The sequence below is a fragment of the Pungitius pungitius genome, chromosome 4, assembly GCF_949316345.1.
Source record: "Pungitius pungitius chromosome 4, fPunPun2.1, whole genome shotgun sequence".
NCBI classification, from domain to species: domain Eukaryota; kingdom Metazoa; phylum Chordata; class Actinopteri; order Perciformes; family Gasterosteidae; genus Pungitius; species Pungitius pungitius.
In genome coordinates this window covers 4,016,479-4,041,682 of record NC_084903.1, presented here as the reverse complement: position 1 = coordinate 4,041,682, position 25,204 = coordinate 4,016,479, and the positions used below count along the sequence as shown (strand labels likewise).

Here is a 25,204-nt window from a genome sequence, read left to right as displayed (position 1 = left end):
CTAATGGTCCTATTTGAGCAGCAGTTTGTCTTTTCATCTGAGCTGCAGGATTGTTTTGTTGTCAGCTCGCCCTCTGGCCTCTTGTAGGTTTAGACTGGATGCGAGCCTATTAGGCAGACGAGTCGACGTGTAAACACAGAGCAGCTGAAAATGTGATGCTGAACTGGGTGAGTATACGAGATGTTTGCGCATTTCTTTTTTAGGAAATTAAAGCACTAGGTAAACACGTCGCTTGTTTTATTTAGTTGCTTTTCACAAAATGGTGCGCCGTCGCAGGAGGCCTGCTCATCACCATTGTGGCTGAATGGAAACTGGATCTTATTTGAGAAACGGCAGGGTGAGACCAAACAGCATGATTCATAATGGTTATTTATGTACCATGTTGCTGAGACTCAGCAGGGGGCAAAGGCATGGTCTTCACTAAGTACGTCTGTCTCCTTAGTTTTTCCTCGTCCAAGCTTGTCTTCCTGATGAATTTTTCTCATATGGATACCAAAAAAAACATCATCTCTATGCTTCTGATCATCCCCAAAATAATGAGTGTGTGAGTCTGTTGCTCTCGAGCAAAGAAACTGGGTGCATTTAAACAAGTTTGGGTAACCTCGAATTTGGCTGTGGATCCTCCAAATACCTTTACATTCCGACAGCTAGCAGGTAAAAAATAACATATAAACATAGACCCACTGACACTTGTTCCATATCTTACCTCTAACTGTCCTCTATCTCTCTCTTATTTCTCCCTCCTCCCTTTTTTCCCTCTGTTCTGAGATGCAGAGATCCAAGTGTGTAACGGTGCATTACTAAGGACACCTGCTCTGTTGATGTGCCCAGGCAGATTGACTGGGTACTTATGGCCGTGTGTGTGTGTGCGAGTGTGTGCCTGCATTTATTCATTTATCAATTTTTAGGCTGAGGCTGGGACCAAACCTATCAAAATTCTTCTGAAGTGGATCCGTCCAGATCTGCCTGAAATTATGCATAATGGGCTTTTAATTCTGTGCCCTGCACCGAGCCGAAACAGTGTCCTTCTCAAGGTTTGGAACCATGGTGAGGCAGATGAACCCAGCCCAGTTGCCAGGAACGATGTTGGCACAGCGTGTTTCTGCCAACCACGGATATGTTTAATGTTGACCTTTGAGAGGTGGCCGGGTCAAACAGACACAGGACTTTCACTGAGGACACTGCTGTTTATGTCCCTGGTTGCATTGATTATTGTTAGTTAAGACTTTTGCGCATTTTGCATGAGACAGTGTACTTAGGACAGTTGGTATTTCTTCACGCCAGTTAATTACTACGGTTTTTAATGCTACTTTCTTGCGCTACTATGCTACGATGTTATGCTACGATATTATGCTACGATGTTATGCTACGATGTTATGCTACAATGTTATGCTACGATGTTATGCTACGATGTTATGCTACAATGTTACGCTACATTGTTACGCTACATTGTTACGCTACATTGTTACGCTACATTGTTACGCTACATTGTTACGCTAGGTTGCTCTGAAGCTAAAGTCTCGTACTGTCCTCCCCCCGCCCCGGTTGGCCGTAACGTCCGCGCCTCCACCCCCGTTACAGCCTCACGGCGTACCGCACAGTGTTCTCCTTCATGGGACCATAGGTCAAAGGCCCAGGCGTCCCCTAGTTTTCTGTATTGAAGGTGGCGGCCTTAGGTGTCAGGGACAGCTTGGGGGTGTCCACTTGTTGCATACTGTCTTTTTAGATTACATTTCAGTCTTCCCAAGACGTTTAGGCAACAAAACCACTTAATAAAATAATTTGCTTCAGGTTCATTTGACTAATTTAGCTCACGCAACCACAGAGGGAAAAACCGGACAAGTTGGGAGTTCACAAGTTGACAAGTTCTTCTATAAAATATATACCAATAATTAATATTATGTTGTAACTATTAATCATGGGAGATGGAAAGGTACATTATGTACATTATGGCTGTGGAAACACTATGTTTAGTGGCACCACCTGACACATTGCTGAGACAAGCTCCAACCTTTTGTATCCCTGTAAACAACAGGAAAAACATGTTGCCCCCCTCCACTTGTCATTTAATACATCTCTTTAGATGTCCTCTTTCCAGAGGGTGACAATTGACAAAGTAGCGACAGTGCAATACTTAGGATGGCACAATATGTCCTGTTAAATTATACTCTGCTTCTGTTCCGGCTGTGGAAGAAGAGTAGAAGCGAATACTTTTTTCTTGCCATTTGAATTGAGTTCTGTTGTAACCCCCCCAAAAACCTGTGTCCTTACCCCCACCGCGCCCCAACCTACGTTCAAATAAAATTCCGATTCACTTAGTATGTAGGTCACATTACAGTGGTGTCTAGCTATTGGATATGGGCTTAGATAACTGTTTGTTGAGTATTAAATGCTTTCGCTGCCTCAGCAGCCTCTGCCACTGGTATTTCTCACACAACTGTGCTACTGAAAGGAGGCAGCACCCCAGCAAAAATCATGTCACACACATGCACATGCACACTCACACACAAACGCTTTCAACCTCCTGTGCCTTTCTCTGTATACTTTAAAAGAAGGAAAATCGTCTTTGCATAAAACATTCCCATTTACTCGTAGAAGTGCGTGATGCAGTCAAAAATGGAGTCTGAAAGCAACCGAAAGCAGCGCGCCTGTGAACGCGGTCCACCTAGCGCTGCGCGGGTGAATGGGAGGGAAACCCATTGACCCGAGGTGCCAACCCAAGCACATGAAGCTCTGCTTTTCTTTCCTCTTATCCTTGTTTGCTTTGGGTGACCTTGCTCACCGGCCCCCCGATCCCGTGTGTTCACATAGCACCTGGCTAATGGCTTAGATAGGCCTTTCCCGATCTACATCCCTCCACGTTTGACTCTTCACTCCCCAGTTGCAGGCCTGGATTCTCTAGGACCAATGCACCCCCTGGTTTTGAGGTGGCCGGTTTTAAAAGCGTCCGGACGCAGTTAGTCGGCAGAATGAAGAAATCGTACTTGCCTGTGTTTGTCTGTTTGCTTGGGACAATAAGGCCACGGGACCAGAGAGGCACCACGCGGTTGTACAGTTGTCCCTCTGTTGTCTTTGCATGGATTGAAAGATGCAAGAAGTGTGTGTGTGTGTGTGTGTGTTTGTGAGTTGTCCTCCCCTCCCTCTGTCCTTTGTATAAAATGAGCCCAGATGGTGATTGATTTTTCAAGTGCGGACACCCCTGCTTGAGAAGCACCCCTCCTTTTTGCACACACACAGACACACACACACACACACACAATTACGCACACACATACCCTTCTTTGTGCCGACCAAGTGAGGCACACTAACATCTCGGTGCCATCATCATCTCTGTGACTGCCAGCAACCACCATTGATCGACAAAAGTATGCATGCAAACAAACAGACACACACACCCACACACACACAAGCGCAGGGCAAATGAAGCCCAAATATAATATGTAAAATCCTATATTTATTTAAATTGGAAGCTAAATTATTGTACAAGTGATGCATTGAACACTACTGCCTCGAAAGGTAGTAGTATGAAAGTGCTTTCCCAGAAATTTTGTTGAAGATTAAACGTGCCAAAACTGCAGAAACTTTCTGCAAATAAATGCAAGGTGTGAAAAAAGGGCCAGGCATAGAATGACCTTGTGAAGGAGGAGTAAAAAAAGCCCTACCACACCAACAGATATATGGAGATAGAAGCATCATTTAAGGGAACCTGCGAGTGGTGAAAGACGAACAGAGAGACTCGGAGCGGTGGCAGGCAGGCACGCAACAGCAGCCCCATTGAGCTAAAGTGGCTGTGTGGCTAAATGATGTCATTGGCTAACTAGGCGTTCTCAGGCCATTGCCTCTGTTTGCGTGACTAAATACATACAATTAAGACCCAGGCACTTCTCAATCTCTGTGAACTCATTGTTATCCCCGGGTTCAAGTGCACTGATAATGGGGGCCAGAGGAAAACAGGCGTAGCATAGAGAGAGAGAGAGAGAGAGAGAGAGAGCTGGTGGGTAAAATAGACATCTCATTATTAGTGGCATTCTCTTTTACCCCAACAGCGTTACTAAAGCCCTGCTCACTCATCTGTCTTTTTTTTGTGCCTGTTTTCTTCCTCCCCCAACCCTCCTTCCCTTTTACTCTTTCCATCACTCCTCTTATTTTTATTCTCTTCACCCCCTTGTTTCGGTATGCTTTTGCGGACATTTCCGCGTCCCTCACCATTCTCCCCCTTTGTTATGCGAGGATGCGTTGTATAAGCAGTGATGGCTGCCGTACACTGGCTAGTGTCAGGAGAGGGTAAGACATCTTTTTTTTTTAAATTTATTCCAGTGTCACCCGTCGTTCATTGTGAATAGACCCTTCAGGTTCTTTGACTCAGTCACAAAAGAAGCAGCTGACTGTCAGTGTAGCCCACCTAGAGCGGCGGAGGTCACCTCGTGGTCCCCCCCCCCCCGCCATGACACACACACACACGATTGAGTGTAATCGTCTAAAGCGAGACTTCCCTGATGGCCCCGACACTTGACAGTGATGCCCTCAAGTCTAGGAGAAAACTCTGTAACTGGAGAACGATCGCTTCTGTCTGTCTTGAGTAACTGGATCACTACGCCGTCCTCCCTGCCCACAGGCACACACACACACACACGCACACACACACACACACACACACACACACACACAGTCAGATTGAGAGACTAGCAGTCAGGCAGCAATGGAAGCGAGCTCACACACAGAAGCAGCCAGAGTGCACTGCTGTGCATGACATGGTGCGTGATGGTAGGGGGGGGGGGGGGTGTGTTCTGGCGGGGGAGGGCGTTTGCATTCTCCTCCAGTCGCCAGCGGGGCGCGGCGGCGGTAGCCTAGGTAAATGGATCTTATTTAGCGGCGCGTCAACACGTGTAAGGGGGCTTACGGCTCATTACTCTGGCCCCCGATCCTCTCCGCTCACCCACTGATGGATGGCAGGGGCTGCTGGGAGGAGGTGCAGGTGGGGGCTGCACGGACATCAACCTCACCCTGCCTAACTCCATACTTGCCCTCTTGCTTTTACACTTCTTCTCCTCACTTTGCTCCGCTCTTGTTTTCCGTGTGATCCCCGTGAAACAGGTGGCTTTGGTCTTCTTTTCTTTACCCATCTGACACATAAAAGGTCAAAAGACATTGAGTCACGCACAATGTCTTGTCCACAACTTGGAAATAGAATTATCGAATGATCACGAGTACTCACTGTACCCTATTCCCAGAATGCACCAGGGGAGAGCCCACCACCGACAGCCCATTCCTCAAGACAAGATCACCGGGTCGTTCAAAAATACCCTTCACTTTATTGCAATGCAGAACTTCCTTTTCTAAAAAAAGGATTTCAGTAAACTATGGAGCTCTGGAAGGGTCATTTAGGCTACAACAATTTCAAGATCTGTCAAATTGTATATCAAAATAGTAGCAACTTGTGATTGGCTCGGCAGGTGGTACATTTCAGGTCAGACCTCGTGCTTCCACGCTCACTACAGAACCAGTCTGCTCTTGGTGGTGAACTTTTAAACCCTCTACATTAGCTCCCTGACACTTAATTGCTACCAGCACACAAACCTGCAGTGTAAACGTCTCGACCATGACACACAGCTACCACACACACACACACACACACACACACACACACAGACACACACACACACACACAGACACACACGCACTGAGTCGAGTCCCTCTCTCGTAGGCTCGTGGAGCATTCCTCTCATTCGTGGAAGCAGGGCCCTCCTAGTGAAGCGCTTAATTGGCTGCAGATTGCTCTTTAACCTCGGGGTTACACTGCACGCACACACTCACACACACAGCAGAGGCAAACACACACGCACTAAAACGGCTCTTCTGCAGGCTGTTAAAAGTCTCGGGGGAAATTGCGTGTGGTTTTTGCAACTCTGCGGTGAGGTCAAAGGTCAACAGATTTGTAACAATCTCTAAGGATCTGTCAGTCGGTGCTAAGATGCCAAAGCAACACACACACACACGCACCCACCCACGTTTGTTTGTCTGCTTGTTCTGTCGTCTCAAAGCGCGTCTTGCCCTATCCTCGAATGTGTCTGTTTGGATGGGGGACATTTTGTGGGACAAGCGTCCCAGTGCTGGATCTGGCGTATTCGGTTCCCCCGGCCTGGGCCCGGGCCCACGTTGGACGTCTCAGCCCTGCGCTGGGCACACTGCTGGGCCTTTTAGTCTGCTGCCCATCGGGGGGGGACATGTGTGTCTTTCCTAATGGGACCATCGCGCGCGTCCTCAAAACACAGAAGCCTTCGCTGTGGTCGAGATCAAACGCTGGCTGGAGAGGAAGAGGAAATTGTGATTTTTGCGGGCCTCTTGAAAGTGGGTTTCATCAGTGTTGAGAGAGTTTTGAATCAAAACATGCAGAGCTCTGTTTGGAGATATTTCTCCACATGTCGAGTAAAATGGTAAAATGGTAATGAAATTGGTTTGAATTGATCTTTTTATTTTCTAATATTTGGCCGATATTTTTGTTTGGAAACTCTCTCGCTACACATTGTTTATGGTACATGGTGACTCTGCTCTTCTGTGTGACTCCCCTCTTCCGGGATCAATCAAGGTCTTTGCTCTTGCACTTTATTTCCTGGAGCATAAAGGGACAGATTTAAATGCGTGGGGAAAGAAACGAGAGGAAAAGACCGGAGGAACATGAAAAGGAGGAGAGATGGACGCAGCATTGGTTATCCGAAGCAGTCGCTCCGTTCAAGTTCCAATTCCGGCTTGTTGTTCTCTCGGCTGAGAAAAGAACCCTCGTGCACGACTTGCTGGGTTCAAAAGTCTGATTTAATGAACGATTGCTTGCGAGCAGAAACCCTTAAGATTAATTCTTTAAAAGGAACAAAGGACCCTGGTGTAGACTAGTAATGCCTGCCAGTCATTCCATTGTACGGGCTTATGAATGATTAAGCTATTGTAGCAAACAAGGGCAGATCATATTACGGGCGCCATTTTGTCAGTCCCCCCCCCCCTGCAATCTTTCAAATCTCCACAAGTCGTTCCATGTGATTTATTCCAAACAGGATAATGGAGGTGTGTGTTGTGTTTAGAGGTTGGGTGGGTGGGCAGGGGGTTGCAGGCAGGGTGGCATCCTCCGAGTTAATACCACAAATTGTAGTTAGATTCAGGGCTCCTTCTGCCATGCGTTTTGGACAGGAAGGTAACGTGATTGGCTTTGTTCAGTCTTGCTGGCAGCCGACACCAGCTGACATCTGTTCCCTCCTAACCACTCAGACTTATCTCCATCAGGGAACACACACACACAGACACACACGCAGACACAGTGATTCACACGGTCATACACACAAGCATACTTGTGTTCACGAGAAAGAGAAAAAAAGAGAAAGCACACACACACACACACACACACACACACAGACAGATTGTCACACGTGAGCTCATTTTGTGATAATGGAGAGTTCAGTTTGCCAGTTGTATACAGGTCTCTAATAAATACATACCTAAAAAAGCACAACAACAACAACAAAAAAGAAATGACCACAAACGCAGAGTATCACATGCACTAAATCTACATTGCATTGAAGTCCCAATGAGAGGAGCCATATTGGCGTAAATTGCAAAAGGGGGCAGCAAGCGGCTTGATTCGCTTTCGCATTCAGGGCCCCGATTGCGGTGGCACGGCAGATCTTATTGCGTTGCTAATTTAAATGATTGGCGGCCCGAGTCCCTGGCAGCGAAGGCCTGGGCGTATATCTTAGACGTGTGGAATCTGAAGGCAGAGTGGCATGAACCCTTTTCCGGGTAGACGAATAAAGAATATCAGTCAGTTTTGTCCCTCTTTTAAGCAAATAGCCGTCTGGCCGGTGAATAAACGACGCCCCCCCCCCCCCCCGCCCCCCCTTTCCTTTTCTTTCTTCCTCTCTGAGATGAGAGGGTGAAAAAAAAAACATGAAGGGTTGTTGGGTGGAGATGAAAAATATAAAAAAAGGACGAGGTCTGCGTGTGAGGAGGGGAGGCTGTTTGAAATTAGCCCTCTACTCTGGGGTCCTGGGAAATGAATGTGACATGTCCAGATTTGGTGTTTTTGTTGCAATTACCAGCAAACACCAGATGAATTCTTTGCAAGCCATGTGTGCTGGTTTGTGTGTGTGTGTGTGTGTGTGTTTGGTGAGCGTGCACACATATGGATGTCAGAGCATGCATGTGTGTGTGTGTGTGTGTGAGTGAGCAGGTGGCGGGCATATTTGAAGATGACAGTAGGGGTCTGACCCATGCCAGGCCCAATAAAGAGGCCTTGTGATGGAGCTTATGTGACACGCCGTCCCCGGGGCTCCGAGGTCTCCCTTGCCCTTACACACACACACACTGGGACTTACGCGCCGTGCCTCGTGTCCCTTGCAGTGCCTCCGTCACACCGCGAAGGCTGCGTCTGCTTGCAAGGTCTGTGTGTGGTCCCCGCCGCCGACACACTGTCACCACCGCACTCCGGACGCCATTACTCATATTTCCAGTTGTAGCAACCGTCTACATGTGTTTTGAAATGTTTGGAGCGCTGCTTACACTGAATGAGCTGAGTGGCTTGGAGTAGAGATGGTGTTGTGCTGTGCGTCACACTAAACCAGGAAACCACAGCAGAGAACACAAGGAACTTCGCATGGTTATTCCATAATGCAATTGGAAAACCGCATCTCTGAAAAGTCCAAGGGATGGTGTGGGGGTTTGGAGTGCAGTTTGTGTGAACTGCTTAGCCGTAGGCCGTGTATTGGGCAGAGTAGATGGGGGATTTACAAGAACCGGGCGAGAGCACAAGAGAGCGGGGGGCCACGTCCTGCTGTGAGAGGGGCAGCAGCAGGTCGTGCTTAAGATGGCTTGTAAAGTACAGCCCCTTATCTAGTATCACTGAATGCATCGTGTATACCGATGCTCCTGCAGAAAGCTTCAGGCTCCATTAAAAAAAACCAACATGGCAGTTGTTACCCCCACGATGGGCTAGTTAGTTGGTCCTATTGGGTTACTTTAGTGGGCTAGTTTAAATTCCCCAAAATGACACGATTACATTAAATAACAAAACAATCTAATGAATCAAGGCAACGGTAGACTGATAATCCATTGAGTAAAATACATCCGAACCCCACTAAAACACACAAACCGTCTCACATCACTGGTTTTTATTTTCCCAAATTGTTGGCCATTTTCAGATATCGTCTTTGGATCCAAGATTGGTGACTAAAATAATGTTCAAGGTAGATCTCCAGTACCAAATTCTGCTTTCTTTTAAACTGTCAGATAAACAAAAAAAAAATCCATCTCATCTCACAACTCTCACTCACTCTCACTCTGTCCCTCTGTTGGACCATTGGAGGAGCAAAGCGCATTGGATGTATTTCCTCAGGCCTTGACCGAAGCGACAAATAAAACAAAAAAGCAAGTCCTTGACATCAGAAGGGCAGCTGTGGACTGACTGACAAGTGCTTGGGTACCCAGAATACCTGGAACCTGAGGTCAGCACATGACGCACTCGTGCCAAGCTGGTGTTTAGGGGACAATATGGAAGTTTCCTTGTCCACCAAGACATCAGTTTTGCGCTAACCCTAAAACTCACCCAGCTCTTGTTACGGCATCTGTTCCTTTGTATCTGATGATGACGCAAAGGGTTTGGAGTTGGATTAGTGGACAATCTGCCGTTTTTAAATAACTTACCTTCAATAAATAGACGTCCAATTACAACCTCTCTCTTAAACTTCATCCAGTCACGTCCTGTTATGTTTAATCTCTGTAATTAGTTGGGTCCTTACTGACAGCTGATTTTGCCCAATTTTTTCCTTTTTCCCCTCTAATTTTCCCATGTTTGGTCATGATTTTTGGCATTAACCATTACCATTTGTGTACCTTACATGAATTTGAATGAATTTACAGATGTTAGTAACTTTTTTTTTTTATCACTCAAATGATGCCTCACTGTGAATAAATTAGGCCTTAGGAGGCCACCATGTGTAATTGCCTTTAAAAAAAGGAGGAACAAGAAAAGAGGAAATTTTTTTTGAACCGGCCTTTCGGGTTGAATCTTCCAATTATTCCACATCTCATTTGCGGCCACAAAAAAAACAAACTAAAAAACAATTGGCCGTTTTTTTTTCTCCGTTGAGACGCAGGGTTCAATTTGCTGGGCAACAAGAACTGCAAGATTACATCAACTGTGTACGGGCCGCATGCAGCATGCACGCAGGCGCTGCAATCATCCATTTTCTCATTTTCGATGCCTACAATATTTCAGACCTGAAACAGTCTGATTTCTGCATTGCTCCTACCCCTCATTATCTCCTCCGCATTGCTTTGTGTCCTTTGCTATTGTTTATCGTGATGATTGGATTTTTGGAAGTAGGAGTATCATGCTCTCTCAGCTATTTATTTAATTTCAGTTTAAGTTACAAATTTTGTATTTCCGTCTTGGGTTTAATATATATAACGTGGCTTAGGGACTGTGTATATTTGCACTTTGTCGGTTGTCTCCGGGCACTTCCAGAGAGGTAATACGGTAAAACAATTTCAAATTTAGCAAAGTAATGTGGGAGAGAGGAAGTATTAAGTGGGGCAACCTGAAGAGTGTCTCATAGCAGCTGTGAGCAGAAGGATCTAATGTAACTGATAAAGAGCTTACCTGATAATGGCATTTAGCGTTCAATATATACTGTGTAAAGGTAGCCAAGCAAAATCTTTTAAGTAACAGATGACATATCGGATGAGAAATACAATATGAGTTGACCATTTCAAAAAAACTATTAATTGAAGTTATAGTCATAAATGATATTGATTACCATTTCCATCCCAGCAAATACAGTGCTGTCTGAATCTCCCCTGACCCTTTTTCACGTATTTCTTCAAGAAAAGAAAAAGAAAAAAATGTGTTTTGAATATCTCACACACCTTTGGGCTAACGGCAAATCTTTTTGACTCTAATTTTGTTCCTTCAGCAAAGTCTTTTAATTGGACTTGTCAACAGGGGGGGGGTGAGCACGCACCTTTGTTTCACTTCCGCATCACCAATTTTTACACTTAATTAACTCGATCAACTACAGGAACTGACGTTTCAAGGCACACTACACAGCTCAAATTCACGTAAAACACATTTTTTCATTTATAGAGTTTAAATAAGAGATACTCAATTCCCCAAATCTCAACTAAAATATGCAGAAAGTACGGCTGCTTTGTGTAGCCTTTGTAAGATCAACTTTCTTGAGGTAACTCGCACCAGTTTAAATCAAACCTTTTATTAATTTCTCCAATTTTATCTTTTTCATCAGAGATATTTATCCTCCTTAATTTTGTATAGTTTCAGTCATCGGTGAATGTATCTATTTGACGTTTTTTAATGACAAAAGCCACAGCAGAAATGGCGACCTCAGCTCGCGTCACCTAACAACTGTACGAGCAGGATTACTCTGTTAAGACGCGTGCTTTGCAAGTCTGAAAAACACCAAAAGCTCAAGGTGATAAAGCATCGATTTAAATCGCTCTCTCTCCCCCTCTGAGCGCTGTCGGTAGAAAAAAAAAAGTGTGAACTGCCAGGCGTCCAGCAGCTCGCACCACAAAGGGCCGTCTACACATGTTATTGAAGAGAAGCAGTGGAGCCAGTTGAAGAGCGAGAGTGAGTAAGCAAAGCTGTGCAGTGATTTGCCATTTATAATAGGGCTGCAATGGTAGATGGTGGCTGGCAAGGACCTTTTTTTTCTTTAAAAAAAAAAAAAAAAAAACACAATCTGTGCCTGCGGTCGGGGCGATGCATCGCTAATGACAGAAAGCCAGAGTGGTGTGGAAGCACAACAGTGCCTGGTGGCTACAAGGCAAGCACTCAAATATGTTCTATCAGATTTCAGATAGATGATGTTTCATGGGAACCCGTCCTAAAATTGCGGGCACTTTCGATTTCAAATGCTTATCTTCTCATGTGAAAAAATGGTTAGCGAAAGTCATGTTGCACAATAAGGCCGTCGAATGCATTGCCAAATGCCACATTTAAAACCTTTGTTTATCCGTCGATATGCCACTGAGCCCCTCGCTCTTTGCCAGTAACACTCTGCTCACACACACTGCCCATTAAATACACTGAAGCAGTTGGAGGTGCTGGTCTCGGAGAAGCAGAAATACATTTATTAAAATAGAGATCTTATCCAAAAATGACCAGAGGATACCTCTCAGCCACTTCTAAAATAGACCAGAGGATAATTACAGCCAGCTCACAGTGTGGTCGGGCCCCACAGGCCCGTGATGTGCTACTGTCATAATGAGCAGCTGTGGTAACATACAGCAGCAACACCGAAACCAAATCAAACCTGCATTATATTTGTAACCTTTGGGATGCATTGACAACACAACACTTAGTGCGGGAAACACTGATTGACATTTTCTAGAGGGGACTGTCTTACCAACGCTTGCTAAAAATAAAGATCACTGTGTAACCACCACCCGCTCAGATATTAGACGTAATGAAACACACAGATCCAAGGCCCTCATCACTATAACGGGATCCCACCCAATTAAAGCAGTGTTTGGACCCCGCATGACTTGCATGGCAGGTCGGTTCTAAAAGCTCTAGTTGGTGGTCAAGTAGCATGTTAAACGGCACTACGCCAGCATTTGCTCACCCCTATTCATCCTTTAACCCTTCATCATGAAATGTACGGGCCATGTTTGGAAATTGCGGAACAATTGAACACAAACCGAGTAAAGGTACATATTTGAAATTGGAAAGACAACACACACCCTTTCCCACACGGACTCCAGAGGGGTTCCCAGAGCATCGGAAATTCAAGCATTAGACCCAGCCTCACATTGCAGACCCAGATAGGCAGCCATGGAAACGCTTTTTGATAAAGAGCCTTAAACCCACCAGCTCCCCCCAGCTCTTCTCCTTCCTGATGCCTCCTCCATAAACAATGAAAAGTTAATGAAGAGGTAACTTAATGATGTAATGAATATGGTGGAGCCCAAGGTCAAAGCTGGGTACCGTCTGGGGCTGGGCACAAGATGGGGGCCAGGTGATAACACACACTTTTAAATGCCTCCGTCTCTCTCACACACAATCACACACACACACACACACGCTCTCTCTCTTAATGCATGTAGCTCTAGATAGTGTTAGTCAGCTGGCTTTGATCAAACAATAAAGCATTTGGATTTGTCTCCAGACATGTGCTTTGTAGCCTACATGTGTGCATCTGTATGTTTAGTGTGGGGTGCATAGTTGTTTGTATGTGCAGGGCTACGGGGGTTTGAAGTACTGCGGGTGTGCCTCCATGTTGATTTTCATTTTTTTTTTTTTTTTTCCTTTCTGCATTTGCAGCTGTGTGTTTGTGGCTTTTGCTTTCTTTCCTGTGCACACACACACACACACACACACACACACACACACACACACACACACACACACACACACACACACACTTGTGTTTGACAGTGCAGCGACTTGTTCTCATGTGGAAGCCGGTGATTAAAAATTGAAAAGGTTTGAATGACACAGTGGAGAGTATGGCGGAGCCAGGTAGATCGATAGAGCTCTTGTGAAGGGCTACCAGCATTTCTTGTTGGGCTTGGGAGGACTTGGGGATGTACTTGTGTAGAGGTAGACATGAAAGTGTGTGTGTGTGTGTGTGTGTGTGGTCTTTTAAAACCTTTCTTTCCCTGGCGTCACAGCACCGCGTTTGCTTTTCACCTACCTTTGCACACACGTTAGAAAATGTACGGCAAGCCAACACTTTGGATCATTGACGAGTCGAATCAAAAGAATAAGGGGGGAAGGACAGTTTGTGGGAGACAGAGGGATGGCGAGAAGGGCGTCGGAGTCCTCAGTGTGTGGCTTACCCAGCAGCAAGGTGCTCTCTGCCTTCGATCTGTTTGGCCTCCGCTGAGCTAAAGAAGTGCCTACGCCTCACTCCATCCCCTCACGGCCTCCACACCACAACGTATGGGGGAGGGGGGGAGGGTGTTGAGGGGGGGGGGGGGGGATAAGTGGAGAGGATGGAGAGGGAGGTGAAGGGAAGGAGAGGGACATTGCAGCAAGGGAGGGAAGAGGGAGCGCGGGAAATGGTTGGAGTTCCTTTATAAGAATGGGACGTTGTCCACATCGGACAATGGTTTCGAAGCCTTGACTTTGCTATTATGCGTGTCGCCATCTTGGTTTTCTGATGCCACTTACACAACCAACTTTGACTGAGTGGAAACACACTGTGAAAGGGTTAAGGTTCCAAGACCGAAACATAGACCACTTGGAGCCGTGGTAGCAACCTGTTGTCACAAAGTAGCCCCGCCCTAAATCATAGTATGCTTTATGCTCTATTTGACAGTACCATGATTTACTGTGATCTTCATGCTGTATTAAAAAGGTCTTGTAACTAAAGACCATAAACTCATGTTTACAAGGTTTGCAGAGGTAATACATCAAGTGAAAAGTTTGTGACTAAAAAACAGGGCATTATGGAGTTTTGTTTGGTTCATCCATCAATTTTTAAACATAGATTTACATTCATTACATTGCATTATTTGTCAGATGTTGACTTAGTGTTAACTCCCCTACTACTTTTATTTATTGCCTGTACAACAATTGTTTTAATAGCAGTTCTTATCAATAATCTGCAAATTTGGCCACATCCTTTCATCCCTTTTCCGCGATATCGCTTGAGCTTCATTCCTTGAACTTGATTTGGTTAAATACTCGACAGGAATGGCGCCCTCCTGGGTCAAAGACCTCTGTTTGATTGACCCCTCCAAACCGACTTTGTCCCACATTGTAGTATGATACCTGACCTCCTTAGGAGTAGCCCTCCAGGACGGATCCAATATCATTTATTCCTTAACAGGCTTTTTCTAGATGTATTTGTGATGTAAAGTAGGAGTTTGTATGCAGGCCATCGCCAACATTTAAAGCACCAACCCTTTTAAATGCAACCCATTGATTCTTACGGCCCGAGGTCTTTTAACACAGCGGAGCCCACTGCATCACTCAGCAACCCTCCATGGAAATCCCATTGCCGTTGCCCTGTGTCAGCGGGGCAGCAATACCTGCTTCGCCCTGTGCACGCATGTCACGTCAATCTCTGCTTACTGAGAGCACACCAGACGAAACGCAGCTTCCCTGAGGAAATCTGTGATCCATCTAACCTACTGGACAGCAGGCATGGTAATGGACTAGCACTGTAAGATAATATATTATAGGCACGGGTGCTCTATTATTAGACGATAAGAATAGAATATCTGCTGTGCAGCGTTTTATGAAGGTCAAAGAAATGAAGAGTCAGAAGTAGCTCCACACCGACCTCTGTTTTGCATATCATCACACTATCACATCTAGTCGCATTCTCATTTTAAACCCCCCCCCCCCCCCCCCCCCGTCTCCTCGATGGGATTTAATAGGCATCCATGTGCGCTCACTAGAAAGCACGCGACAGACAAACATGCGCGTTTTTTTTCCGGCGAGCAACAGAGGCCGGTCCGAGGCGTGTGAAACGTGGCGGCTCATTGCGCTGACTTCCTGTCGACCAAGTTCTCAAAGCCATGTCTTCGTAAAGGGCCACGCAAGGAGACGGGCATGCAACACGCGCTCACCTGCGTTGCATCATGCGGGGGGGGCCCGGGGGGGGGCGACGGGGGTCATTTTGCAGCATTTAACAAGTGCTGTGGTTTGGACACGCATTGTGCAACTTGTTAAATCACGCTGCGGTCGTCGCCCTGGCCCCCGGCGAGGGCCCTGGGTTCACACACCCCTCCTGTAAACGGGCTCTCCCTCGCCCCCCGCCCCCCCCCCCCTTCGCTACTCCAGCGCCGGTCGGCCCTGTTGCTGCGCGCTGGTGTGTGTTGGGGGGGGGGAGGGGGGGGGGGGGGGTGCGGACGTGCGTGCGCAAGGTTAACGGGCTTGATCCACTTTTAAAGAGAGCCTCGCTGTAATCAAAAACAATAACCGCTCAAAGTGTAAACTCTTCCAAAGCCCCCCCCCCCCAGCCTCCTCCCTTCCCTCTTCTCCCCCATCCCCTTGAAGTATGAAATAATATTCTGTGTGTGGGCCCCGGCCGAACGCTGAGAACGCAAACATTTCAACAATAAAGTTGTTTAAATAAAGGCCTTGGCATAGATGGCCGGGAGATAGAGGACATGCTGCGTTAATCACAAGCGCCCGTTAAAATAAACCGCCGGCGTAAAATATGACTCTCCCTCTCGCATTCTCAGGGATTTGAACCTATAAAAACGTCAGCGAAGGTGTGCACCTCAGATGTGCTGTTTGGAGACCAAACACAACAGCAATCCTTCTGGTTGGAAATTGGAGAAAGAGAGGGATAGACAAAAGAGGAGAATGAGGCAAACGGGGGGCGGGGGGGGGGGGCGAAGGGGCCGCACGAAACAAAAAAAAAAACACACACACACAACAGAGCTCCACAATCAACAAAGAGAGCAGTGTTTACTCTGCGTTTACAGACTTATGAATTCTTCTCGCCCTCGCCTTGCTGCTGCGTGGCATTAACGGAAAAAAGGGGGAAATAGCGCAGTTAAGCGCCCTGGGTTTATTATTCTTCAAACTGGTGTCTGAGAAGTAATATGCTTTTAGAGGCAGGGTGCTGCTCTGTATCTGTTGCAGCCCCCCCCCCCTCGCCACGGCGCCCGGTGAGTAGAGTTACCTCGCCGAGAGCCGAGGGGATGGATTATTTTTCCTGAAGCGTGGACTTAAGTTTCTCTGCTGCTGGGTGGCCCACTCCTCTTTAGCCGTGTTAACATAAGAATAGAGGGGTGGTCAGGGGTGTGGGGGGGGGGGGGGGCTAGCCCGGGTAGCTGGTTTAAATTATTCTGCGCCTCCGCTGCTGCATAGCAGGAGCTGTTGTTATCCACTTACAACATCAGACGATTTGTTCCCTCCCTCTCTCTCTCTCTCTCTCTCTCTCCCCCTCAACCCCGTGGGCGTCTTTACTCGGGACCCTTTGTGCCGCCCGCTTACAACTCCTGCCCCCCCCCCCAGGCCCAGGGTGCACCTCGCCCCCTGCCACTCGCTTCACTCTCCATCTCTGGTTTGAAAAAAAGTCGAATGTCCTTCACGCCAGTCGGACCCCCGCGAATCCCAATATCCAAAAGTGAGCTCCGAGCGAGGACGGGTGAGGGGGGGGGGGGCGTGACGCTCGCAGGCCCAGATGAGGAATGCAGTTATGAGGAGATGTTTGTATACATTCAGCCCGCGCCTTGGAGAGCGGCGATGGTAGTGGAGCACGGCTCAGAGACATCTGGATGCGATGAAACGCCATTTGTCCAAACAATCAAGAGTCTTACCGAAGCCACCCAACGCGCCGCTGTGCTTTTAGTACATACTTGTGCATCGGCGCTTCGGAATCTCCAGAGCGATATTGACAAATGTTTCATTGCGACAGCCTCGTGGGATCTCCAAACCAGATTTCCTCTTTTTTTTTTTTGGTTGTTGTATCTTTCCAGCTTTTTGCTGTAAACATAAAGCTCAACGATGGCTGAGAAGCGGACAGAGAGGTTCATTTTTGAACGGGAAAATCAGAGCATCTCTTTGATTATATACAAGACCGAGGCAAACATTCACAAAATCTGGACATTTTTTCTGGTACAAAATGACTACAATTTGTGGACCGGCGTCCACCTGCCATCGCTGCAACCACTCGAGTCGGACAAGACACACCGCATCGTCGGATGGAGAATGAGGCATCCATTGTCCAAATAAATACCACACCTCTACATTTATCTTCTCCTTAATTCCATTTCAAGCAAGCGGTCTGGGCAGTCATGACAGCCAGTGCCGTGTGTGTGTGTGTGTGTGTGGAGGTGCAAGTGAAGGGGGGGGGGGCAGGCAGACATGCCTGGGATAATAAGCGTCATGGAATCTAATCAGATTTCTAAGAGGAATTGATTGTTGCGAGGCAGCCGGTACAGGAGTGGGGTTGACAATAAGCCGAAATATAAGTGTTAATTTTTATGCTAATCCTCTGGCATCACTGTGTGATGCAATTTGGTCCAGCAGCCCCCCCTCGACTTTGCGCCGCCGCAGATATGAAATTGTCCCGAGCACACAGAAAATGTCAGCTTGCCAGACCCTGAAAGCTTGTAATTTATTAGGTATGTTTCTATTAGTATGTGTCACAGTTGTTAGGGAGCCACATGCACAGGCATGCAGCCACGCCTCCTCTCCTTCCTGCCCTCCTACTGGCTCACTCTTCCTCTCCCTGAAACCTGCCTCATTCTCCTTTTTACCCTGTGTTTTATTTCATTTTTTTTTCGTACCACACACACACACACACACACAGCACACGCACCATGCTTGTTCTTAAGACGGTCTCGGCTCAGTGGCTGCAACACTGGGGCCTTAATGTATTATCATATATCGGGTGGTCCCTGCCCCCTGGACAAAAGGCTATTTAATACAATTTAATGACATTCCCAAGAATCAGAGGGGGGGAGGGGGGGGTGGTAAGAAAGTGAGGGATAGAGAAAGAGAATAAGAGAGAAAGAGAGGGAGGGAAGGGGGAAGAGGAGAATAAAAAAGGACTAAGGCCCAGATGAAAATAGCATCTGTGTTTTTCATGGCTCGCCTGTGCAAACATTGCAGTGTAAAATGACTTTCCCTCGTCTCTGTGCTCCTATGGTTCTGTTTTTGTCTTTACCTGCACACTACAACCTAGTGTCAGCAGGTAGGCCCGATTTCCATCCATAAATCATGGGTATAACCTTTAAAGTTGTCATGATGTGGGACCCAATTTTCATGATAATTCATAACCAGGATTTTTCAGCATTAGCCCTTCAATGATCACATTTCTACAACTTCTTCAAAAAATGTGCAGTTACATTTGTAACAGTAAATGTTGTTTAAAAGAAAGTGTAATGTAAATGATAAAAAAAAAAAAAACGTTAAGGAAGTTGAAACTATTTAATAATTTAATCAAATTTGCCGTCATGAGAAAAACCCCACAAGGCAAAAAGATAATTAATCAGCAAGTGTGATATTTATAATCAGATTTTAACACACTTTTAAGCATTGTCATCTTACTTTGAATTGGGGTCCACATTGTGAAATACATTGCAGAAAGTATCTTATTTCTGATTGTCTATCCGAACTAGCCTCCGCTTTGGGGGTGGCCTCAATGTGATTCGATTCCATTCAAAAGGGGGCATAAGACCCCACCGACCACCAGTGGGGGTCAATGTCGGTCAGTCCCTCACTCGGACCATGTGGAACCAGCCCGTTTATTTTAACCCAAATAATGCTCTAAACAAGTGCAACCATGACACGTGTTTCAGGCCTTAGTAGGAGAACCAATCCCAGAAAGAGGAATAACTGGATATCATACACACCGACGTATGAGGATACGTTGGCAAAAACCGTACTGAGAAACGCCTTGATAATGACCCATCAATCGCACGGAAGCCCCGCCCTAATGCAAACCCAGCCCTATTGATTCTAAATGGGCCAGAAGAGATAAAACCACAGATTGAGACAATAAACAAAGTCTCCTGATGCATTATATATTTACATGAAATGCAAAAATAACTTCAGCATTGACTTTTTTTCATTTAAAAAAAAAAAACACCACTATCACCATTAACTGAAGCTACAGACACACATGTTAAGAAATGTAGCTCAAGCTTAAATGAGAGAACATATTGATCCCGCCAGCAGCATAGTGCTATAAACAGGAAATGAAAGGATTCATTTCAGAAATATATTTTACATATGTACATCTAATCGCTCTCTAACAGCATATGTATTCTGTTAGCCTGTCACATGATGTTATACCAATGACAAATCTCTAAAGTAAGCGTAGCTCTCAAATGAATGCAGTAGCGTGAAGTAGTACTGTAGTTCCCCCTTACCAAGTACCTCAAAAAGACTCACAAATACAGTCCTTGAGTAATTGTTCTTTCCACCACCACCTGTTAGGAAGCACGGTACAATGACTTTTGGTAGCGGTGACACCTGTGAGGAGAGAATCAGGGACAAACCACGCGCGCGCTCACAATTTATTTTAGCAAAGACGCTCTATTGCCTTTTTTGTGTTTGATCACTGCTAAAACTCCTATGTTGATTGTTACCAGAGAGCAGTCAAATCTGTACTCAGCGAGCCTGGAAAAAAAAAAAACACACTGAAAGGTTTGGATGGTATTCACATATAGGTCAATTAAATGCAACAACATCTGCTCTCTCCCTAGCATTTGCATATAGCATTCATATGTTAATGATGTCCCTTGTTTTGTTTTTTTGGGTTTTTTTTTTTTTTTTCTTCATGTGTGTATGTGCGTTTGTGTTTTTTGTTTCAGTCTGTGTGTATTTCTTTTTCTCCTGTACTTCCTCCCCTCCACCCAGTCTCTTTGTATCGTCAAACAAAAAGAGATGCAGAACATTTGGATTCATACTTCCCTTTTTGGAAGAAAAAAAAAAAAAAAAGAACCCCACCAGATTCTCCCGTCCCATTTTTTAACTTCCTGTCGCCTGGCGCTTAAAGGGGAGGTCGGGCGAGTTGTCACAGTTGTTCCATTGCCGTGGCCCTGATTCCAACAAGAAGCCCCTTTAACGGCGGGGGAAGGCGAGGACCTCTCTCTTCCCCAAGCAGCTTAATGCCTTATAAATCAATGATGACACAGATGGACTAGCGATAATCTATTTAGAATGCCTCACAGCAAATATTGTTGTGCAGATGATTAGACTGCCAGTTATTTTAACTCAGACCCCCCTAAACCCAATCTTGCGCTGCTCGTAATGCTCCCTAGATTCATGGACGGTAATTTGGGATTTGATATTTTTGTTGTTTGAAATAAATTTGGCAAGGAGAGACGTGCTCCAAATGGTGAAAATTAAAAGTGAAATCCGGCTGTGGACATGAGTGTGTGTGTGTGTGTGTGTGTGTGCGTGTGTGTCTTGGGTGGCATCGGCAGCTTGACGAACAAAAGACACCAAGAGGTGCCGTGTGTGTGTGTGTGTGTGTGTGTGTGTGTGTGTGCCAAGGCCATAATGATAAGGCATGTTTCTTTAAAGAAGGTGGGAGACAGACCTTAAGCCCAATTGTACCTCCAGGGCATGTGTGTGTGTGTGTGTGTTGTGTGTGTGTGCGCGCGCTACACAGTCTAGTGACATGAGGGGGGTTAATGGCAATCCACGGTCTCTGCCCCTTTTCATGGTCGATGGGTCTCAATTTAGCGTGCGAGGGCGAGGAGGAGGAGGAGGAGGAGGAGGAGAGGAGAAGAGAGAGGAGGAGTGCAAAAATGAAGTGGAGGTTGTCAGACGTTTGGCAGCTGCTCGGAGGCCCTGATAAATATAAGCCCTTATTGATCGGCTGAAAATGAAAGATCCCCGAGTGGCGTGCAGTATTTAGCTTCTTGTCTGCCTGGTGTCAGCGGTGGCCTTGCCCTGGAGGGATAGGTTTTCAGCTGTGCCTCCGGGCACCGCGCCGCGCTCCCTGGCTTTGATTTCATCTTTGACCTTTTTTTTCCGCTGCGTTCCCTTGACCTCTGCAGCGTCCACCCCGCAGAATTTGTTTGATCCTCACCTTGCCGTGGACCCCCCCCCCTCCCCCCGGCCCACCTCGGCCCACCGTCCTCCTCGCCACCCGTCACTGTCATCCTCGTCCCTCCCCCCCCCCCTTTCCGTCTTCGTCCTTCAGGTCTACATTTCATCATCGCCTACCCTTCTAATCTTCTTTTTTTTTCCCGCCCTCTAGGTGGCCATCCCAGTAAGTAAGCAGTAGTCAGTCAGCAGCGAGGGGCCTCTTGATCCTAACAGACGGCTTGCACTCCAGTATGCAGTTGGTGTGTTAAGGTAAGCCTGTGTGCGACTTCACGCCCCCCCCCCCGAGTCCCAAAACGTCCTCGATGTCGCCCTTCTACCAACGTTCTCCTCCCAAACGCTTTGTGCCGTTTGTTCCCAGACTGTTAAAAACCAACAAGGCACATAGACACCAGCGGATCCACACATACGCTCACACACTCCAACTGTTCGTCACTCGCTCACCATTTAGTCTTATCCCCAAAGGCACGCTGTCTTAAACCAAAACACACACACACACACACACAGACAGTCACTCAGCTACAGTACACTGCTGCTATGTGCGCAGACAGAACTTGTAACAATCTGGATTGTGATAATCTATGATAATCATCCACCACATGCCACCTAAAAACGCACATGGGTGGCATTCAACACCCACACTGCCACATTGCTTCAGTGCATCTCGCCTCCCTCTGCCGCTCTCCCCAATGTCACTACCTCCAGCGTCAATGTCACCACTCTGCGCCCCGTCTCTCTCGTGTGTATGAGGAGGCTCGAGCCGTCAGGGGAGGGGCTGGGGGGAGGGGGGTCTGCGAAGAAAAAGGATGGAATTTTGAACAATTTATGTGTGGCATTAGTGTAATTGAATCTCACTCATATATCAAAGGAAGAAAGTCACGAGGTGGTTGGTGATATAAATGCGAGGTCTGGATCCATGAAAACAAGGATCCTGCCCTCCCCCCTTTTTTCCCTTGTCTTCAGAACAGTGTCTCCCATCTCTTTTTTTATTCCTCCCCTCTCTCCCCTACTTTAGATGGATGATAAATTCCCAGCCAGAGAGCCAGCAACAGCTGTTGGCAGACAGGCCTGATATGAGAATAGCAGCATAGGATGAGCGGGCATTAAAAATTAATATGCTATTTAGCCTAGGTGTATTTTAGGTATTTGACATTTTCATGTCCGGGACAGACCAAATTTATTCATAGTACAAAAAAAAAATAATAAAAAAAATATATAAGAAGAGAGGAATGGGTGTAGGGAATGCTAACTGAAGGCCATTACGTCTTTTCGTTAAGCCTTTTTCACCTTGCCTCCCTCCCACCACACTGATGTAAGAGGGTGGCGTGCTTATGTTTGACTACTCCTTAAATGTTAAGGGGTTTTCCACCGTAGAACACGACAAAGCTTTAGGTGCTGATCACGTCACGCACAAATGGAAACTTCTCAAGCAAAGCGCCCACATGCTTCTATCTGCTCAAACAACGTCAATATGCTGGTACCGATCCCTCTACTAGTGGTCCTCACTGCTCCGGGCACACTACTTAGAGGACTTCTCGGTAGCACTACTTCATTCCAACCGGATTTCAGCATTCACGGAGACCCTTCTGTTTGTGCCGTGTGAGTCATTTATGTTAATTAGCATCGACGAGCAGTTCTTTTGACAGGTGGTCAAACACTGTGTGAACATGTATGTTCAAATGGTTCTGTGGCCTGCTGTCGGTCCAATGCTCAGCAATGCAAACTGCACTCTATTCATGGATAAAGCAGATTACCATGGGCTTTTATGTACCATATAGCGTCCGACCGTCCCCCCCCCCGGGCAGTCGGACCCAACGCTCCTGGGGGTCCTGAGAGCAAGGGTACCAGTGCCATGCTGACCGTCCTCTCTCTTCTCCACCCTTGGTGATTAATGGCTGATGCTACTCTAGTACATCTCAATATCCCTCCTCATCCCTCCCTCGCTAATCGTTGTGAAATCTTAGACATGTCCTGGATCTGGCCTCCTGGAGAATGAGGCGAGAGGGGTGGGGGGTGGGGGTGGAGGGGGTTGGATTCGTCTCGATTGAAGGACATTTCCGCTCCCACAGCATCCATGTCACTTTGGACTTTCTTCTTTCTTGATATGCCCTTGTTTGGCTTCATTTAAATGACTTTACACTTATTATTAAGCATTTATTCATTAGGGTTGAGAGACTCTGTCCTTCTTCCTATCCGTTTGTGGCACTTCAGAAAAGAGAAGAAAAAAAAACAAACAATTTTGACAAACAGAACGACCGGCCAATCATAACCTCCTTAATGTATGCAATAAGCAAGCTGGTCCGTTTTGTCCCCAGATTTATGATATAGATTTTTAGATGAATCATTCGGGGTCGTACTGTTCTCATCCAAAATACGTATCCAACAGGTTGCTCTTAAAATGGGACCTACTCCTGTGACAATATTCATAAAAGGTGTGACTTTGATACAGTGGGGGGGATATTGGGGAGATTGAGGGTCTTGGCCACCTATGAGTTGTGTCTGTTGCAACGGTCCCTAGTATCCCTAATCAAGGAAGAGTATTTCTCTATCTACATCATATCTCGTTTTATTTGGTCACTAAGTTGTTCATTCTCTCAGTACTTTGAATCACGACACCCGCCTCTAGTCGAGGATAGCGCACAGCGCCGTGGACCCTCTCCGCCGGTGTCCATGACGTCGGGGTTACACAGCAAAACATCTCCGCGAGCGAGCGTCGATTTCCCGGGGAAGCACCCCGAGAGCAAAGCTAGTAAGTGGAACTTTAGTCAAGGTTACTTTGGAAAGTGTTATTTTCGAGGAGCAGAAATAATTCTCCCTCAATTGAGCGAAAGCGAAAGCGGCGTGGGCTAATTAGATGAATGGGCAGACACGACTCAAGGCCGGATTCAAACCTGTGTAATCATAAGCACAGGCAGCCACGTCACCGCCGCTCTGCTTCTTCGTTGTCTTCATTAAAAAAAACCCTCCCTCCACCCCCCCCCCCCCCTTTTCACCTCTGTGTCTGCTAATTATTTGATTTCCTCTCCTCCACTCGCATCCTCCCCTCGTGCCCTCTTTCTCTCTCCGTTTCCACGGCTTCCCACACTTGGCAGCAACTTCCCGTCGCGGCAGCGCACAGCCCCGTATACACACTGACGGTTATTACCTTGGGGAGCGTTTAGCAGCTCTGTGTTTAACACCATATAACCTCCGCTACATCAGCGGCGGCAACGCGGGGAGAAAACCTGGGAGGTGGAAACCAGAGACGGCTTGTGTTAGGTGAGTGTTTGACTGATCACTACGATAAAGACGACAAGTGAGAGAGAGAGAGAGAGAGAGAGAGGGAGGGAGAGGGAGCATGTGACAAGCCCACTTTATTTCAACCTACCGGATGATCTGTGGTTCTTAAGGAGAGGGAACATTTCTTGCGATATCTCTCACTACAAAGTAAATAGAAATCAAAGCCCCTCGCGCTCCCAGACTGAAGCATTATATGAAAGAAACTGTCTTAACAACCTCCTTCACTTTTTTGTTTTCCATCTGTACTTCCCATTGATTTTTTGTAACCGGTGTTAAGTGAAACTATTTGAGAGGCAATGAATCCACTTGACTTTTCTGTGTCGAAAAGGCAGACAGTGATTGGCTGCCAGAGCGGTCAAACGAAGCTTCTAGTGGATCCATCCATGGAGATCC

General features: G+C 46.6%; 1 protein-coding gene across 1 annotated transcript in view; it reads left to right on the top strand.

The window, feature by feature from the left end:
- Nucleotides 1-25,204, top strand: part of znf536 (zinc finger protein 536) — a 168,302-nt gene that overhangs the window by 42,600 nt on the left and 100,498 nt on the right. The window contains exon 4 of the mRNA XM_037453627.2: nucleotides 21,687-21,784. The gene's annotated coding sequence lies outside the window, so the exon portion shown is untranslated. The remainder of the gene's footprint in view (nucleotides 1-21,686; nucleotides 21,785-25,204) is intronic.